The sequence below is a fragment of the Hyperolius riggenbachi genome, chromosome 3 (assembly GCF_040937935.1).
Source record: "Hyperolius riggenbachi isolate aHypRig1 chromosome 3, aHypRig1.pri, whole genome shotgun sequence".
Lineage (NCBI taxonomy): Eukaryota > Metazoa > Chordata > Amphibia > Anura > Hyperoliidae > Hyperolius > Hyperolius riggenbachi.
This window is the reverse complement of record NC_090648.1, coordinates 133,280,375-133,297,217: the sequence shown is the minus strand read 5'-3', so window position 1 is coordinate 133,297,217 and position 16,843 is coordinate 133,280,375. Positions and strand designations below refer to the sequence as shown.

At 48.8% G+C, this 16,843-nt stretch overlaps 1 long non-coding RNA gene across 1 annotated transcript in view; it reads left to right on the top strand.

Annotated features, from left to right (window-relative positions):
• The window catches only part of LOC137561156 (uncharacterized), a 117,731-nt gene that overhangs the window by 76,583 nt on the left and 24,305 nt on the right, over window positions 1-16,843 (top strand). Inside the window, exon 3 of the long non-coding RNA XR_011029891.1 lies at window positions 16,436-16,482. This is a non-coding gene — a long non-coding RNA (uncharacterized lncRNA). The remainder of the gene's footprint in view (window positions 1-16,435; window positions 16,483-16,843) is intronic.

Here is a 16,843-nt window from a genome sequence, read left to right as displayed (position 1 = left end):
CTGACAGCGCAGATGTGCACTGCACACACAAAGACCCTAGCTGACGCTGACTGACGGTGTCAGACTACAGTACAATTCAGCTAAGACACAATAGAAGTAGTATAAATATAAACAATAGGAGGACGGTTGTAGCACTAACTGGAGGGTGCGTGCGCACGCACGTCGCACACTAAGACCCTAGCTGACGCTGACTGACGGTCCCTAAACACAGACTAGAGTACAGTGAGTGAGTGTACTAAACAATAGAAGAATCGAGCTAAATAGTAGAACAGGTGTGACTAGATTACTGAGAGGCAGATACAGCAGGACAGGTATAGCAGTAAAGCTGGGCCTTGCTAACTACAAAATAGTACAATATTCTATCTAACACAGAAGTAGTAGTACAGGAGTAGAGTAGGACAGGTGACAGCACAGGTAAGGTAGAGACTAGTGTTGGGGGAACATCTAGATGTTCGGGTTCGGGCCGAACAGGCCGAACATGGCCGCGATGTTCGGGTGTTCGACCCGAACTCCGAACATAATGGAAGTCAATGGGGACCCGAACTTTTGTGCTTTGTAAAGCCTCCTTACATGCTACATACCCCAAATTTACAGGGTATGTGCACCTTGGGAGTGGGTACAAGAGGAAAAAAAAATAGCAAAAAGAGCTTATAGTTTTTGAGAAAATCGATTTTAAAGTTTCAAAGGGAAAACTGTCTTTTAAATGCGGGAAATGTCTGTTTTCTTTGCACAGGTAACATGCTTTTTGTCGGCATGCAGTCATAAATGTAATACATATAAGAGGTTCCAGGAAAAGGGACCGGTAACGCTAACCCAGCAGCAGCACACGTGATGGAACAGGAGGAGGGTGGCGCAGGAGGAGAAGGCCACGCTTTGAGACACAACAACCCAGGCCTTGCATGAGGACAAGAAGCGTGCGGATAGCATGCTTTGTACCGCCATGCAGTCATAAATGTAATAAAGATAAGTGGTTCAATAAACAGAGACCACGCGGCAACGCTAACCCAGCAGCAGCAGACGTGATGGAACAGGAGGAGGCGCAGGAGGAGAAGGCCACGCTTTGTGAGACACAACAACCCAGGCCTTGCATGAGGACAAGAAGCGTGCGGATAGCATGCTTTGTACCGCCATGCAGTCATAAATGTAATTAAGATAAGAGGTTCCATAAACAGGGACCGGCAACGCTAACCCAGCAGCAGCAGCAGCAGCACACGTGATGGAACCGGAGGAGGCGCAGGAGGAGAAGGCCACGCTTTGTGAGACACAACAACCCAGGCCTTGCATGAGGACAAGAAGCGTGCGGATAGCATGCTTTGTACCGCCATGCAGTCATAAATGTAATAAAGATAAGTGGTTCAATAAACAGGGACCACGCGGCAACGCTAACCCAGCAGCAGCAGACGTGATGGAACAGGAGGAGGCGCAGGAGGAGAAGGCCACGCTTTGTGAGACACAACAACCCAGGCCTTGCATGAGGACAAGAAGCGTGCGGATAGCATGCTTTGTACCGCCATGCAGTCATAAATGTAATAAAGATAAGAGGTTCCATAAACAGGGACCGGCAACGCTAACCCAGCAGCAGCAGCAGCAGCACACGTGATGGAACAGGAGGAGGCGCAGGAGGAGAAGGCCACCCAGGCCTTGCATGAGGACAAAAAGCGTGCGGATATAGCAGCAATGCTTTTTGCCGCCATGCAGTCATAAATGTAATACAGATGAGAGGTTCAATAAACAGGGACCGGAAACGCTAAACCATCCCAGATGTTCATTGGTCATGTTACTTGGTTGGGGTCCTGGAGTGTTGCGTAGTCGTTTCCAATCCTGGATTGATTCATTTTAATTTGAGTCAGACGGTCTGCATTTTCTGTGGAGAGGCGGATACGCCGATCTGTGACGATGCCTCCGGCAGCACTGAAACAGCGTTCCGACATAACGCTGGCTGCCGGGCAAGCCAGCACCTCTATTGCGTACATTGCCAGTTCGTGCCAGGTGTCTAGCTTCGATACCCAATAGTTGAAGGGTGCAGATGGATTGTTCAACACAGCTACGCCATCTGACATGTAGTCCTTGACCATCTTCTCCAGGCGATCGGTGTTGGAGGTGGATCTGCACGCTTGCTGTTCTGTGGGCTGCTGCTGCATGGGTGTCATAAAATTTTCCCACTCCAAGGACACTGCCGATACCATTCCCTTTTGGGCACTAGCTGCGGCTTGTGTTGTTTGCTGCCCTCCTGGTCGTCCTGGGTTTGCGGAAGTCAGTCTGTCGGCGTACAACTGGCTAGAGGAGGGGGAGGATGTCAATCTCCTCTCTAAAGTCTCCACAAGGGCCTGCTGGTAGTTTTCCATTTTGACCTGTCTGACTCTTTCTTCAAGCAGTTTTGGAACATTGTGTTTGTACCGTGGATCCAGAAGGGTATAAACCCAGTAATTGGTGTTGTCCAGAATGCGCACAATGCGTGGGTCGCGTTCAATGCAGTCTAGCATGAATTGAGCCATGTGTGCCAGAGTCCTGCCAGAATCCTCATCATCCTCTTGTGAGCGTTGTGATAGTTGTTGTGATGCATCATAGTCGTCACCTTCTTCCTGGTCTGCTTCTGCTGACCATTCGCGCTGAATTGTGGAAGTCCAACGTGCACCGCTCTGGCCCTCGTCAGTGGTGGCAGGAAATTCCTGCTCCAACTCCAGCTGTTCCTCCTCCTCTTCTTCGTCATAGCTGCTGGGGCCAGCGTTTCCTGAGGCGGATGGCCTGATGTTGGTACCATCACGCTGATCGTTTTCTCCCTCAGATTCCCCCAGTTGCATCATGACAGCTGTTTCCTTGATTTTCAACATCGACCTCTTCAGTAAACACAGCAGTGGTATGGTAATGCTGACTGAAGAGTTGTCACTGCTCACAAGCAACGTGGATTGCTCAAAATTTTGGAGGACTTGGCAGAGGTCCAACATGTTGGCCCAATCGGATCCACAGAAGCTTGGCAGCTGTCCGGATGCGCCTCGGTACTGCGCCGTCATGTACTGGACCACTGCACTCTTCTGCTCGCAAAAGCGGGCTAGCATGTGCAGCGTAGAATTCCAGCGCGTAGGGACATCACACAGCAAGCGATGGTGGGGGAGATTGAAGCGCTCCTGCATCTTGGCGAGTGCCCCCGAAGCAGTACTCGAATTTCTGCAATGTTTGGCCACTCGTCGCACCTTCAACAGAAGATCGGCCACGCCTGGGTATGTCCTCAGGAACCGCTGAACTACTAGGTTCATCACGTGCGCCAGGCAAGGGATGTGTGTCAGCTTAGCCAACCTTAAAGCGCGAATGAGATTACTCCCATTATCACACACAACCATGCCCGGTTTCAGGTCCAGCGGTGCCAGCCACAAATCCGTCTGTTCCTTTATTCCCCTCCAAATTTCCTCCCCTGTGTGCTGCTTATCCCCAAGGCAGATCAGCTTCAGCAACGCTTGCTGACGCATGCCAACAGCTGTGCTGCACTGCTTCCACGATCCTACTGCTGCTGGTGCTGGGTTAGCGTTTCCGGATGAGGTACAGCTTTGAGATGCGTTGGAGGAGAAGGAGTCAGAGAGGTAGGTGCTGCTGTTGTTATCCAGTGGGAGGGACGGCGGTGCAGCTGTTTGCGGCGTGGGCAACACCCGCGCCGTAGCAGGTGAGGAATCGCTGCCAGGCTCCACAAGGTTCACCCAGTGCGCGGTAAGGGAGATGTATCGACCCTGGCCGAACGCACTCGTCCAGGTGTCAGTGGTGAGGTGAACCTTGCAGGCAACGGCATTCTTCAAGCTTCGGGTTATTTAGCTGACCACGTGCTCATGCAACTCAGGCACTGCAGAGCGCGCAAAGTGGTAGCGGCTGGGAACCACGTAACGTGGGATGGCCACTGACATCATGCCCTTGAAGCTGTTTGTCTCCACCACTCGATATGGCAGCATTTCGCAGGCCAGAAGCTTGGCTATGCTGGCTGGCTGTTACTGCCACGGCCCGGGGGTCATTTGCTGGCAATTTCCTCTTGCGCTCAAACATCTCAGAGACAGACAACTCAACTGTAGGGCTGCACACCGAAGGGCTGTTGGTTGTTGTGTTTGATGAACACTGGGAGACCTCAAGAGCACTAGTCCGGAAAGTGACAGTGTCAGCATTGTCTGATGTTTGTGAATGTTGTGAACCACGCAATGGCTGGGCTACTGCTGCTGCTGAGGCGGGTCTGGTGAGTCTGGTGAACCCAAGGGAGGCAGTGTTGCTGGTGGTACCCTGTCCTGCCGCGTTTGCCCACAGAGTGGGATGCTTGGATAGAATGTGGCGGCTCATGCTGGTAGTGGAGAGGTTGTTAATACTTTTCCCCCTGCTCAGGCGGGTCTTGCACACCTTGCAAATTGCCATGGTAACATCCTCAGTGCAGTCTTCAAAGAAAGCCCAGACTTTAACTGGCTGAGGACTCGGACCTCGTGCGTGATGTGCTGGTGCTGCTTAACCCACTGCTGGACGCTTGAGAGGTCATCCAAGTAATTATCTGGTCCTGTTCTTTTGGATCTGTGAGGGTTGTTGTCCTGGACAACATGGGCGGTATTGAGTGGGTATTCTTGGGTGCTCCCCTGTGGCCTGTACGTGAACCGTCAGGGGAAACACCTCTTCCCTTGCCCCTCCCTCTTTCACTGGATTTCTTCCTCATTTCACTTATCCTTAAAGTACACGCTGACTGGCAGCAGTACAGTGGCAGTACAGAAATGCTATACAGTGGTGGGTGAGCGGTGTACCACTATTGTCAGCAGCGACACAGAGCACAATGCTATACAGTGGCGGGTGAGCGGTGTACTACTGTTCCCAGCAGACACAGAGTGGAAGTAAACACAATGCTATATAGTGTGGCTGAGCCGTGTACACAGAGTGGCATTAAACACAATGCTATATAGTCTGCTATATAGTCACCCCGAACAGGGTGATGTTCTGCAGAACCCGAACAGTGGCAAACACTGTTCGCCCAACACTACTGGGAGGGAACGCAGATTTTAGTACCTAAACACACGATACAACATGTTTTCCGGGGTCGGACTCTGAGGCACATACAGATGGTCCCGATCATCATCCTCATCATACAACTCTTCTCCTGAGTCTGACCCACCCACCACCTCTGCCACCCCAACATCCCCAGACACAGACCCCTCATCGTCCTCAACATTAACTTGGGATGCTGGCCTGAGCCAGACCTCCTCCTCCACATCAGGCCCCATCATCTCCTCAATGGCAGCCCTCATTAATCGCTCTGGCGACGGACCGATGGACACAACGTTCTCCTCCGGGGAGGGCTGCTGCTGACCACTGGCTGCTGGGGTGGATGTTATAGCTTGCGTGGGGCGTTGGCTGTTGCTGTTGTTGGGAGTGCTGCTCACAGCGGAGGTCTCTCGGGAACTCATGTTGAGCTCATATAGTGGTTGACGGTGAGTGGAGTATTACTGATCCCAGCAATATACACACTGACTGGCAGAGTACGCAATGCTATATAGTGTGGCTGAGCGGTGTACACAGAGTGGCAGTAAACACAATGCTATATAGTCTGGCTGAGCGAGCGGTGTACTACTGTTCCCAGCAGAATCAGAGTGGCAGTAAACAATGGTATATAGTCTGGCTGAGCAGTGTACACAGAGTGTCAGTAAACAATGCTATATAGTCTGGCTGAGCCGTGTACACAGAGTGTCAGTAAACAATGCAATATAGTCTGGCTGAGCGGTGTACACAGAGTGTCAGTAAACAATGCAATATAGTCTGGCTGAGCGGTGTACACAGAGTGTCAGTAAACAATGCAATATAGTCTGGCTGAGCGGTGTACACAGAGTGTCAGTAAACAATGGTATATAGTCTGGCTGAGCGGTGTACACAGAGTGTCAGTAAACAATGGTATATAGTCTGGCTGAGCGGTGTACACAGAGTGTCAGTAAACAATGGTATATAGTCTGGCTGAGCGGTGTACACAGAGTGTCAGTAAACAATGGTATATAGTCTGGCTGAGCGGTGTACACAGAGTGTCAGTAAACAATGGTATATAGTCTGGCTGAGCGGTGTACACAGAGTGTCAGTAAACAATGGTATATAGTCTGGCTGAGCGGTGTACACAGAGTGTCAGTAAACAATGGTATATAGTCTGGCTGAGCGGTGTACACAGAGTGTCAGTAAACAATGGTATATAGTCTGGCTGAGCGGTGTACACAGAGTGTCAGTAAACAATGTATATAGTCTGGCTGAGCGGTGTACACAGAGTGTCAGTAAACAATGGTATATAGTCTGGCTGAGCGGTGTACACAGAGTGTCAGTAAACAATGGTATATAGTCTGGCTGAGCGGTGTACACAGAGTGTCAGTAAACAATGGTATATAGTCTGGCTGAGCGGTGTACACAGAGTGGCAGTAAACAATGGTATATAGTCTGGCTGAGCGGTGTACACAGAGTGGCAGTAAACAATGGTATATAGTCTGGCTGAGCGGTGTACACAGAGTGTCAGTAAACAATGGTATATAGTCTGGCTGAGCGGTGTACACAGAGTGTCAGTAAACAATGGTATATAGTCTGGCTGAGCGGTGTACACAGAGTGTCAGTAAACAATGGTATATAGTCTGGCTGAGCGGTGTACACAGAGTGTCAGTAAACAATGGTATATAGTCTGGCTGAGCGGTGTACACAGAGTGTCAGTAAACAATGTATATAGTCTGGCTGAGCGGTGTACACAGAGTGTCAGTAAACAATGGTATATAGTCTGGCTGAGCGGTGTACACAGAGTGTCAGTAAACAATGGTATATAGTCTGGCTGAGCGGTGTACACAGAGTGTCAGTAAACAATGGTATATAGTCTGGCTGAGCGGTGTACACAGAGTGGCAGTAAACAATGGTATATAGTCTGGCTGAGCGGTGTACACAGAGTGGCAGTAAACAATGGTATATAGTCTGGCTGAGCGGTGTACACAGAGTGTCAGTAAACAATGGTATATAGTCTGGCTGAGCGGTGTACACAGAGTGTCAGTAAACAATGGTATATAGTCTGGCTGAGCGGTGTACACAGAGTGTCAGTAAACAATGGTATATAGTCTGGCTGAGCGGTGTACACAGAGTGTCAGTAATCAATGGTATATAGTCTGGCTGAGCGGTGTACACAGAGTGGCAGTAAACACAATGCTATATATAGCGTGGCTGAGCGAGGTGCACAGTGGCAGTACACACAATGCTATATAGTCAGGCTAAGCCGTGTACACAGAGTGTCAGAAAACACAATGCTATATATAGCGTGGCTGAGCGAGGTGCACAGTGGCAGTACACACAATGCTATATAGTCAGGCTAAGCCGTGTACACAGAGTGTCAGAAAACACAATGCTATATATAGCGTGGCTGAGCGAGGTGCACAGTGGCAGTACACACAATGCTATATAGTCAGGCTAAGCCGTGTACACAGAGTGTCAGAAAACACAATGCTATATATAGCGTGGCTGAGCGAGGTACACAGTGGCAGTACACACAATGCTATATAGTCAGGCTAAGCCGTGTACACAGAGTGTCAGAAAACACAATGCTATATATAGTGTGGCTGAGCGAGGTGCACAGTGGCAGTACACACAATGCTATATAGTCAGGCTAAGCCGTGTACACAGAGTGTCAGAAAACACAATGCTATATATAGCGTGGCTGAGCGAGGTACACAGTGGCAGTACACACAATGCTATATAGTCTGGCTGAGCCGTGTACACAGAGTGGCAGTAAACACAATGCTATATATAGCGTGGCTGAGCGAGGTGCACAGTGGCAGTACACACAATGCTATATAGTCAGGCTAAGCCGTGTACACAGAGTGTCAGAAAACACAATGCTATATATAGCGTGGCTGAGCGAGGTACACAGTGGCAGTAAACAATGCTATATATAGTGTGGCTGAGCGAGCGGTGTACTACTGTTCCCAGCAGCGACACACAATGACTGGGGGGGACCCTGGCTAGCGTGGCTGGAGAGCGAACTACCCTGCCTGCCTACCCAAAGCTAAACCCACAGACAAATGGCGGAGATATGACGTGGTTCGGGTATTTATTTACCCGAACCACGTGACCGTTCGGCCAATCAGAGCGCGTTCGGGCCCGAACCACGTGACCCGTTCGGCCAATCACAGCGCTAGCCGAACGTTCGGGGAACGTTCGGCCATGTGGCCGAACGGTTTGGCCGAGCACCGTCAGGTGTTCGGCCGAACTCGAACATCACCCGAACAGGGTGATGTTCTGCAGAACCCGAACAGTGGCGAACACTGTTCGCCCAACACTAGTAGAGACTAGAGCACAGAGCAGGGCAGGCACAGGGCCTAGCTGCTGGCTGCAGGCCTGCAGCAGCACCAGTGACAGACTCTCCCTCCCTAGTCCCTAATCACACTAACTAAACTGCCTAAAATACAATCTATCTACAATACAAAGCAATACAGTTGAAGATCAAGTGTTGGAGTGTAAAAACGCTAGGTTTAGAACAATGGAAATGCACTTGCACACAGACAAAAAGCACTGGAGCAGTTCTCTCAGTACAATCAGTCAGTAAGTCGCAAGCAGGACGAGTGAGGCAAGATGGCGCCCGCTATTTATAGAGCGGGGCTTGGCCAGGCTCCCCCTCTGTGATTGGCTGCAGTCAGAGGGCTTGGAGCCCTCTGATTCGCTTGTGAGGACTCGAGGTGACGTCTGTCGTGACGCTATCCGAGCTCGTGACGCTATCCGAGCTCGGATAGCTAGGATATCTCCGGATAGCTGCTTGCTATCCGAGTGCGCTCGGATAGCACAGCCCGGATAGCTAATACTATTCGAGTTCGGTATTCGAGCTCGAATAGTGAAAAAGAGCTAGGTTTATCCGAGTACCTCGGATATCCTAGCTCTGAAGAGCACCACTGCCTCCAGATGCCAATACCAAGGTCACTTTGCATACTCTCAGCGACACCATCTCAGCATGGGAGACATCCCTCCCGGATTCCCTCTTCATCATCTGCGGTGACTTCAACAGTGCGAACCTCTGCCAAGCAATGCCACGCTACAACCAACATATCACGTGCCCCACCAGGAACCAAAATACCCTGGACCACTGCTACACAGTCCTCAAGGATGCATACAAACCCACTCAACTGGCTGCCCTAGGCAACTCCGACCACTGCCTAATCAACCTAATACCATCCTACAGAAGGCTCCTTGAGACTTCCAAACCGGTCAAGACTGTGGGGAAGTGGACTGATGAAGCTAAGCTGCAGCTACAGGCCTGTTTTGAGTGTACCGACTGTGCAGCCCTGGAGGCATCCTGTCTTGAGGAATGGACTGAGAACATTACCTCCTATATTGCCTTCTGTGAGGAATTGTGCATCTCTAAAAAGACTTTTAAGATCTACCCTAACAACAAGCCCTGGTTCAACGGCAAGCTACGCCGGCTCCGCAAAGTCAAGAAAGCAGCACACAAGTCCGGCTCACCAGAGGAATTCAAGACAGCCAGATACAACCTTAAGCGCAAGCTCTGCGCTGCTAAGAGGGACTACTCCAACAAGCTGGTTCTCAGCCTCAGGTCCAACAACTCGCGAGAAGTCTGGAAGGGCCTCAGAGCAGCCACAAATGTCAAACCGCCCCCCCCCAACATGTGCCCCCAAGCCTCAAACTAGCTGAAAAACTCAATGAGTTCTACTGTAGGTTTGAGCACCATCCCATTCATCCGGGGACACAGGCGACCACTCCTAGCATGCCTTCCACATCCACCTCTCCCAAAAGGGCCCATGGTTTCTCAGGGCCAGCGGCAGTCCTGGAGGCTGACGTTCTAAGGCACCTCCAAAAGCTGAATCCCAGAAAGGCCCCTGGTCCAGACGGTGTGTCCACTACCTGTTTGAGAACCTGTGCCAGCTAGCTGGTCCCTGTCCTCACCACCATATTATAGAAATCGCTGATGAAGGGCAAAGTTCCCACCTGCCTCAAGAGGTCTACCATCATACCAGTCCCCAAAAAAACAGGCATCACGGACCTCAACAACTACAGACCTGTGGCCCTGACCTCAACTGTCATGAAGATCTTTGAAAAACTGGTCCTCTCCCATCTAAAAGGTGCCACTAACGTTCTCCTTGATCCACTTCAATTTGCTTACAGAGCTAACAGGGCCATTGAAGATGCCATCAACATTAGCCTGTCTTTCATCATGGAACATCTAGACAAGCTTGGCACTTACGCCAGAATCCTCTTTCTGGAATTCAGCTCTGCTGTTAACACTATCTGTCCAAACATCCTGTATGACAACCTAGTGCATCTTGGTGTCGACCACACTCTCTGCGTGTGGATCAAGGACTTCCTCACAAACAGAAAGCAACTTGTCAGGCATGGCGGCAGTTGCTCCAAGGAGAGAACCACAAATACCGGCGCTCCCCAAGGGTGTGTACTGTCTCCGATCCTGTTTTCTCTGTATACAAAGAGCTGTGTCTCAACCACAGACTGCGTCAAGGTCATTACATTTGCGGATGACACCACTATCCTTGGCCTCATCAGCGGTGAGGATGAACAAGCCTACCGGAGCGAGATTGAGCGTATCTGCAACTGGTTACATAGTTACATAGTTACATAGTTACATAGTTACTTTGGTTGAAAAAAGACATACGTCCATCGAGTTCAACCAGTACAAAGTACAACTCCAGCCTGCTCCCTCACATATCCCTGTTGATCCAGAGGAAGGCGAAAAAACCCTTACAAGGTAAAAATTCCTTCCCGACTCCAGATGGCAATCAGATAAAATCCCTGGATCAACATCATTGGCATTACCTAGTAATTGTAGCCATGGATGTCATTCAACGCAAGGAAAGCATCTAAGCCCCCTTTAAATGCAGGTATAGAGTTTGCCATAACGACTTCCTGTGGCAATGCATTCCACATCTTAATCACTCTTACTGTAAAGAACCCTTTCCTAAATAAATGGCTAAAACGTTTTTCCTCCATGCGCAGATCATGTCCTCTAGTCCTTTGAGAAGGCCTAGGGACAAAAAGCTCATCCGCCAAGCTATTATATTGCCCTCTGATGTATTTATACATGTTAATTAGATCTCCTCTAAGGCGTCTTTTCTCTAGACTAAATAAACCCAGTTTATCTAACCTTTCTTGGTAAGTGAGACCTTCCATCCCACGTATCAATTTTGTTGCTCGTCTCTGCACCTGCTCTAGAACTGCAATATCTTTTTTGTAATGTGGTGCCCAGAAAAGATAGATGGTGTATGGGCAACACGCTGCAAAGACTGTTGAGATGATCGTGGACTTCAGGAAGCACCCCCCCTCTCAATCCAATCCTCATCGAAGACACTGAAGTTGCCAGAGTATCTAGCGTTCGGTTCTTGGGCACAATCATCACCAACGACTTGAGATGGGGAGCAAACACTATACGCCAAAAGAAAGCCCAGCAAAGGTTGTTCTTCTTGTGACAACTGAAGAAGTTCGGCATGCCCCAGGAGCTGATGACAAGTTTCTACTCGGCTACAATCGAGTCTATTCTCTGCTCCTCTATCGTCGTATCGCAAGTGCTACCACAAGCGACAGGCACAAACTACAAAGGGTGATCAATGCTGCAGAAAGAATCATTGGGTCACCACTGCCACCACTGGACCTTCTCCACGCAACCAGGCTAAGAACCAGGGCAAACAGGATCGTGCAAGACCCTCACCACCCTGGCAGTCGCTTCTTCATCCCCATGCGCTCAGGCCGCTGCTACAGAACTATTCCCACCAAAACCTCCAGGCACAGGAACTCTTTTTTTCCCCCAAGCAGTGCTCCTATTAAACTAGTGCCCCTGACGCTGCTTGTCCTCCCAGCAGCCCCCCTAGTCACAATGCAGTACTGCCACATAGGTCAATTGTCTGTCAATTTTTGCACTTTGCCCAATTGCCTGTGTGTACCGCAAATAATTCTGGATGTGGCACCTGCCGCACTTGGCGAAATAAACCTGTTTCTGATTATGATTATCTGTCATTTTAACGATTTTCTCAAAAACTATAAGTAGAGATGGCCTGAACGGTTCGACCGTGAACTTATTCACCCGAACTTCGGTGGTTCGCATTCGCGGTGAACTTCGAACTATATGCGAGTTCAACCCGCCCCCTATACTACATCATTAGGGTCAACTTTGACCCTATACATCACAGTCAGCAGACACAGGGTAGCCAATCAGGCTACACTCCCTCCTGGAGCTTCCCCCCCCTTATAAAACGCAGGCAGCGTCAGCCTTTTAACCCACTCATGTGGCTGCAGTAATTAGAGAAGGGAGAAAACCTGCTGACATAGGGAAAGTTTAGTTAGGCTCTTGTGTTAGGCTTGTTAGGTTCCTCCTTCTTGCTGATACTTATTGCTAAAAAGCACTCCTCATCCTCAACAGCTCTCTTGAGAGCTAATGTTGTTCTTGTGATCTATTTTTTGTATGTGTGTGTGTCCCACAGACACTTGTGTTGCATATACAGCCCTGTCAGTCAGTTGCAGCTGCTGGACCTTGGCCCCTTGGTAATTCCTACTGTGCCACTGCCAGGCCCAGCACATTCAGTGACTACCTGTGTGTGTGACAGCTGCACATTTGTAATACCAATCACTGCATACCCACCTGTTCAGTGCACCTACCTACCTACTTGAGCGCACGCACTGCTATATACCAGTCAGTCGCTGCAACTGTTCACAGTACTGGTGTGTGACAGCTGCACATTTGTAATACCAATCAGTGCATATCTACCTGTTCAGTGCACCTACCTACCTACATGAGCACACACATTGTCACTGCACCTGTTCATAGTACCTGTGTGTGTGACAGCTGCACATTGTATTGACACCAGTCACTGCATACCTGTTCACTGCACCTGTGTGACTGCACATTGTATTAGTCAAGCCAGTGCACATACCTTTCACTTCATCCCCCCCAATATGGGCAAAACAGGCAGAGGCAGGCCACCCGGCAGGTCTGTTCGAGGTCGTGCTGTTGTGATTTTGGCCGTAGTGGCCGTTATAATACTTTTTCTGGTGCATGTACATGCCTGCCTAATTTTTCTGGCTGCACTGCAGCTGTAACAACAAAACAAAAGGTATGTACATGTTCAATTCCCCTTCGTGATCATTACCTTGCCGCGGTGAAGGGGCTTGCATATCACAATGAAGCAATGACAGACGGCTATATGAGTGTCTCGGGGGGAGGGGGGCACACCCAAGATAATAAGGTTGTTGCTTCATTGTGGAAAGACCAAATTTGATCAGCTGGACAGTCACTGTTCTGTCATTGAGCTACCTCAGCCCGGCGACCATATGGGCTGGAAAGCCGCCATCATCTGCACTCTCTTCATGGTGCGCACCAGTCCAGCATGGTTGCCACTACACAAACAGCTGTGTGCGGTGCGTTACACAGTGAGTTTGGTCTGTTAGTGTGAAGCAGTACACTAATTACACTACCTGATTGATGTATACACATGCAAGATGTTTTAAAGCACTTTGGGCCTCTAAATTAGCATGCAATGTGATTTCTGCCCTTAAGTATCCCACTCCTCCATGCAACAACTCAAATGTTAGACCCCTTGAAACATCTTTTCCCTCACTTTTGTGGCCAGCATAAATGTTTCTAGTTTTCAAAGTTTGCCTCCCCATTGAAGTCTATTGCGGTTCGAAAAGTTAGCGCAAACCAAACTTTTTGCGCAGGTTCGAGTTCGAGGTTCGCAAACCTAAAAACGGAGGTTCGAGCCATCTCTAACTATAAGGTCTTTTTGAAAAAAATGTTTTCTTTTTTTTTCCCCTCTTGTTCCCACTGTTCTTAGAGAAGGTAATCGAACGCTGGTCATGGAGAGAAGGGAAAGACAGGATGCCTGCCCCTTGGAAGACGCCACCTGGCACAAGTCGTTCAGGTAGTGTCATGGGAGGTCCGTCCCTGGGTGTTTGTGTCTATTTTGGCCTTGTACACCAAACCTGCATAGTGAATTAAAGGACAATTGAAGGGAGAGGTACATGGAGGCTGCCATACAGTATTTATTTCCTTTTTAGCAATACTAATTGCCTGCCATACCTGCTGATCCTCTGTCTCTAATACTATTAGCCACAGATCCTTTACAAGCATATGCAGATCAGGTGTTTCTGACATTATTGTCAAATCTGACAATTAACACAGTAGCGGCCGCAAGTGAAGCATTACGGTAACGATACTTCACAGGAGCAGAACAACCCGCAGTTAATACTCACAATACTCACGCAGTTAATACTTACGCACATTGCTAAGAAAGCGATGTGCGTAACTAAAGAAGGCACGCTCTTTACATGGCAGCGAGCGATGTTATGTAAGACATGCATAGCACGCACTACAGCACATGAAGGTACGTTGCTTTAGCCCATAATTAGCTGCATGCTTGTTTCTGGTGTGATTCAGACACTACTGCAACCAAATAGATCAGCAGAGCTGCCAAGCAACTAGTATTGTTTAAAAGGAAGTAAATATAGCAGCCTCCTCGCTTGGTGGCACCCAAATTACAAATTCCACCAATCCACAACTGTCTACTAAGCATATTCAACTTTATTACAATTGCTAATACAAATTACCCCTCATACCCATTAAAACGAGCAGGGATTGCGGTGACCCACCTATGCTGAATCACAGCCGGCTGTGCCACACATTCCAGTTCAAACTGCACACCTGCACACACACATACATGGCAGTCTTTATTACTCCCAGGAGTTTTAAATAGCTGTCTGCAGTCAGCAAACTATGCCCTCTGATTCTCCAGTTAGCAACACTTCCCTCATGTGGTGGCTGTATGCTGTTATAAACACAAAATGACTGAGTCCTTTATTCAGGCAGATTCACACACAGGACTTTCACCAAAGCGCTTGTGGTTAGTAGCTTTAGCATGTTAGCAAAATTGCAAGTAGCATGGGTTGCCGCTGAGGGCTCTCACCACCTCATTCGCGTAGTCCACGCTCAGCTTAGGTCTGTTGCACAGTCCTTGTATTGCAATCCACGCACTTTGCTCCGTCCACTCCGCGCTGATAGCCTCCTGATAAAAAGTTCTTGCCTGCCGCTCTGTGGTTACATCCGTGAATTCCGATTACGGCCTATGGCAGCGCCTCAAGCACCCAAATTTTCTGCGCCCTTTTTGCCTGACTCACTCAACTGCCCCAGGGCCTCGTCTACATAAGTAAAACTGAAAAAGTTGTTCAAGCAGACCTGAACTCAGAACTTCTTTCTGCTCTAAAAGATAAGCAACAGCATAATAACCTTTAAAGAAAAAAATAATTATTTATTATAGCCTACAAAACTCCTGAAATATATTTGCAGTGTGTCTACTTCCTGCTTTCATGGAGGCAGACAAAGGGTTAACATCCTGTGTTTACAACACGGAGTACTTGGGGGGGGGGGGGTGATGCTTAATAAGCATCCCTGGCTACTTGGAGGGGAAGGGAAAGAGGGTTCTGCCTATTAACAGCATTTTAGTTGTTGATTTTACCCATGGGTGCCTTAAAAAAAAACACTGGCTTATACAAATGCTTCAGCTGTAAGTGTTTTCTCTGATTTCTTTTTCTCCTTAGGTAAAGAATGATGAGAACTGTGTTTGATTGTCTAGAACAGGACTTTAAAGGACTACTGTAGGTGGGTAGGGGGAAAAAGAGTTGAACTTACCTGGGGTTTCTAATGGTCCCCCGCAGACGTCCTGTGCCCACGCAGCCACTCACCGATGCCCCTATAGTCGGAAAACCACTGCGCCTGTGCGGCTATGTTCTAGCTCCCGCTGATGTCACCAGGAGTGTACTGCGCAGGCGCAGGCCGTACTGGGCCGGAGCAATACACTCCTGGTGACATTAGCAGGAGCGAAGGTGCGGCCACACAGGCGCAGTGGTTTTCCGACTTTAAAGTCGGAAATTCCAGAAGTGAACTGGAGGCGGGGACCGGAGCATTGGTGAGTGGCTGCACAGGCATAGGACGTCTAAGAGGGACCAATACGAGTAGAAGCCCCAGCTAAGTTCAACTCTTTTTCTCCTTACCCCCTTAAAGTAGTCCTTTAATCATAAATACTACAATAGGTATAGTACTGAACTCAAATTATATGTTCAAACCATCCTCGGTGCTCAGCTGGGGTAGACAATGTAGTTCCCTAGGTTGGTAAAAATGTCAAATGACAACGTGATTTCTGTTTAATATGATTTTGATTATGTACAGTATGTAACTCATCACACTATGTGATAGTGGATTTGTATATCATGTGATGTGTGGTTGCTCATTGAATGTCATGTGATTTCCTGTGGGTGTGGCATTTAGGTGTTGCTGGGAAGGGATGCCACGCACTTGAGGAAGGGCAACACCCGAATCATGTTGAGTACCTTTTATTGCAATTACATTACAGCTTTCATTTGCTGAAGCCTTTAGTGTGCCATATGCATGTTAACTCTACAGTTATTGGTGTCTCTGCAGGGTTGTGGCACCGGCGGCAACTGAGTCGGGAGTCATAGACCAGTAAGGTGTGGTGAGGTGACTGTTATACTTCATACTGCATTCTCTTTTCTTATGTGTCTGTCAATCTATGCTATGGATGTTAAACAAAAAATGTTTTAAGGATCACCCTTGGATTGGTGCCTGGATGCTGTGCTTTTCTACTTTGACTGAAAGACTTTGCTTGCCACAGAGCACAGTCCTTAATATCTGAAGAACCCTTTGCCTCTGCCAGTCTGGATTGAGTGCCAGCTAAGGACTTTTCTTCAACCACATTTATCTGGGTGTGAGGTCTACCACAGAGAATCCCCTGATGGCAGGTAAAGTCATGAAGACCCCTGCTACATGCAGCTGTGCTACGCCTAATCCTAACAAGGTACTTTTGCAGAG